Source organism: Glycine max, chromosome 19, assembly GCF_000004515.6.
Source record: "Glycine max cultivar Williams 82 chromosome 19, Glycine_max_v4.0, whole genome shotgun sequence".
In the NCBI taxonomy this organism is placed as follows: domain Eukaryota; kingdom Viridiplantae; phylum Streptophyta; class Magnoliopsida; order Fabales; family Fabaceae; genus Glycine; species Glycine max.
In genome coordinates, this window is record NC_038255.2 from 19,573,839 (window position 1) to 19,577,642 (window position 3,804).

A 3,804-nucleotide genomic window follows, 5' to 3' on the forward strand; every position below is an offset into this window, starting at 1 on the left:
TGATTTTGAACATCCTGATTTTGAGCATTATAATTTTGAGCATTCTGATTTTGAACATTCCGAGAACATGGCACAACCTCCACCCCGTGATAGGACTCTAAGGGAGATGGTTGCACCTGATTTCACCTACGAAAGCTTGTGCATCCAATACCCTTATGAGGATGTCCCATATGTTCTTAAAACTGGACTGATCCATTTGCTTCCAAAGTTTCATGGCCTTGCAGGTGAAGACCTGCACAAACATCTGAAAGAATTTCATATTATCTACTCCACCATGAAACCCCCAGATGTCCAAGAGGATCACATATTTCTGAAGGCTTTTCCTCATTCTTTAGAGGGAGTGGCAAAGGACTGGCTTTATTACCTTGCTCCAAGGTTCATCACGAGCTGGGATAACCTTAAGAGAGTATTCTTAGAAAAAAAATTTCCCTGCTTCCAGGACCTCGGCCATCAGGAAGGATATCTCAGGTATTAGACAACTCAGTGGAGAGAGCATATATGAATACTGGGAGAGATTTAAAAAACTATGTGCCAGTTGCCCTCACCATCAGATTTCGGAGCAGCTTCTTCTCCAATATTTTTATGAAGGACTCAGTAATATGGAGAGAAGTATGATAGATGCTGCCGGTGGTGGAGCCCTTGGAGACATGACTCCTACTGAAGCCAGAAACTTGATTGAGAAGATGGCTTCCAACTCCCAGCATGAGGTAGCTACAAACTCATCTGCCTCATCTGAAACAAAGAAGCTTGAAGGCAAACTAGATGCATTGGTTAACTTGGTAACCCAGCTGGCCTTGAATCAGAAATTTGTAGCTGTCACAAGAGTCTATGGTTTATGCTCCTCTGCTGACCACCATACAGACCTCTGCCCTTCCATGCAGCAACCTGGAGCAATTGAGCAACCTGAAGCTTATGCTGCAAACATTTACAATAGACCTCCTCAACCTCAGTAGCAAAATCAACCACAGCAGAAGAATTATGACCTCTCCAGCAACAGATACAACCCTGGATGGAGGAATCACCCTAATCTCAGATGGTCTAGCCCTCAACAAAAACAACAGCAGCCTGCTCCTTCCATCCAAAATGCTGCTGGCCCAAGCAGACCGTACATTCCTCCACCAATCCAACAACAGCAACAGCCCCAGAAATAGCAAACAGTTGAGGCTCCTCCACAACCTTCCCTCGAAGAACTTGTGAGGCAAATGACTATGCAGAACATACAATTTCAACAAGAGACCAAAGCCTCCATTCAGAGCTTAACTAATCAGATGGGACAATTGGCTACACAATTAAATCAACAACAATCCCAGAATTCTGACAAGCTGCCTTCTCAAGCTGTCCAAAATCCCAAAAATGTCAGTGCCATTTCATTGAGGTCGGGAAAGCAGTGTCAAGGACCTCAACCCATAGCACCTTTCTCATCTGCAATTGTACCTGCCAAACTTCACTCTACTCCAAAAAAAGGTGATGACAAAAATTTACCTAACAATTTCTGTGCAGGTGAATCTTCCACTGGTAATTCTGATTTACAGAAGCAGCACATCCCTCCTCTTCCATTCCCTCCAAGAGTAGTTTCCAACAAACAAATGGAAGAGGCAGAGAAAGAGATCTTGGAAACATTTAGAAAAGTAGAGGTAAACATACCTCTGCTGGATGCAATAAAGAAAATTCCAAGATATGCTAAATTCTTGAAGGAGTTGTGCACTAATAAGCGGAAGCTTAAAGGAAGTGAACGAATTAGCATGGGCAGAAATGTCTCTGCATTGATTGGTAAATCTGTCCCCCCAAATTCCTGAAAAATGTAAAGATCCAAGTACATTCAGCATACCTTGTATTATAGGGAATAGTAAGTTTTACAATGCCATGCTAGATTTAGGAGCTTCTATTAGTGTTATGCCTCTATCTATTTTTAATTTTCTATCTCTAGGTCCCTTGCAGTCAACTGATGTGGTAATTCATTTAGCTAATATAAGTGTTGCCTATCCTGTTGGTTTCATAGAAGATGTCTTAGTTAGAGTTGGTGAACTGATTTTCCCTGTTGATTTTTATATTTTGAATATGAAGGATGGATTTTCTCAAGGATCAGTTCCCATCATTCTAGGCAGACCCTTTATGAAAATTGCTAGAACTAAGATAGATGTATATGCAGGCACACTATCCATGGAGTTTGGTGATATAACTGTTCATTTTAATATTTTGGATGCTATGAAATACCCATCTGAAGATCTTTCTGTATTTCGTGCTAAAATAATTGACCATGTTGTTGATGAATACATGACTGATCTTTATTCTAATCTGCATGCCTCTCACTCTTCATGCATTGAGTCTGAAATTGAACTTGATCATATGTCTGAATTTGATGCTGAGAGTGAATCTAAAATTGATATTGATTGCATGTCTGGTGGTGGTGTTTTACCTCTCGAGATTGATTTTATAGAGTCAGATAGGACTAACCATGTTTCTGGAAGTACACATACCTCTGACTTTCTTTATGAGGTACAGGCTGAGAAACCATCTCCTTCTACCACTATCCAGCCGGCCACACCAGAATTGAAGCCTCTGTCATCAAATTTAAAATACGCTTACTTGGATGATAGCAAAAATTTTCCAGTGATTATATCTGCCTCCCTTGCTGATGAGCAAGAGGAGAAGTTGTTGTCTGTTCTCAAGAAGCATAAGAAGGCTATAGGCTGGACCCTGGCGGACATTCCTGGTATTAGCCCATCCACATGTATGCATCGAATAAATTTAGAGGATGGAGCTAAACCAGTAAGACAGCCATAGAGAAGACTCAACCCGGTGATTCCTGATGTAGTGAAGAAGGAGATAACCAAGCTTTTGCAAGCTAGAATCATTTATCCTATCTTCGAAAGCCAATGGGTGAGTCCCGTCCAGGTAGTCCCGAAGAAGACCGGCCTCACAGTGATCAAAAATGAGAAGGAGGAGCTGATTCCTACTCAGGTGCAGAACAGTTGGAGAGTCTGCATTGACTATAGGAGGCTGAACCAGGTTACCAAAAAGGACCATTTTCCCCTGCCATTCATTGACCAGATGCTTGAACGCCTGGCAGGTAAATCTCACTACTGTTTCCTTGATGGTTTTTCTGGTTATATGCAAATTACTATTGCTCCTGAGGATCAGGAAAAGACCACATTCACCTGCCCCTTTGGCACTTTTGCCTATAGGAGGATGCCTTTCGGCCTGAGCAATGCCCCTGGTACCTTCCAGCGGTGCATGATTAGTATTTTCAGTGATTTCATAGAAAATTGTATAGAGGTGTTTATGGATGATTTCACTGTATATGGATCCTCTTTTGATGGTTGTTTGGATAGTTTGGAAAAAGTTTTGAATAGATGCATCGAAACTAATCTTGTTCTAAATTTTGAAAAATGTCATTTTATGGTTGAGCAAGGTATAGTTTTAGGCCACATTATTTCCAATAAGGGTATTGAAGTAGATCCTGCAAAAATTTATGTTATTTCACAATTGCCTTACCCCTCTTGTGTGCGAGAGGTGCGATCTTTTCTTGGTCATGCAGGATTCTACAGGCGCTTTATAAGAGATTTTAGCAAAGTAGCCCTTCCACTGTCCAACTTGTTGCAAAAGGATGTGGAGTTTGACTTTAATGACAGATGCAAAGAGGCTTTTGATTGCCTCAAAAGAGCGTTGACTACCACCCCCATCATCCAGGCACCCGACTGGACAGCCCCTTTTGAGCTTATGTGTGATGCATCAAATTATGCATTGGGGGCTGTTGCTCAGAAAATTGATAAATTGCCCAGGGTGATATATTATGCTTCTAGG

The 3,804-nt window shown here is 41.5% G+C and overlaps 1 non-coding gene across 1 annotated transcript; it reads right to left on the bottom strand.

Annotated features, from left to right (window-relative positions):
- Positions 1–446: 446 nt before the first annotated feature.
- Positions 447–553, bottom strand: LOC113000551 (small nucleolar RNA R71). Its single transcript, XR_003265884.1, has one exon. It is a non-coding gene; the product is annotated as a small nucleolar RNA R71 (small nucleolar RNA).
- Between the last annotated feature and the right edge of the window lie 3,251 nt (positions 554–3,804).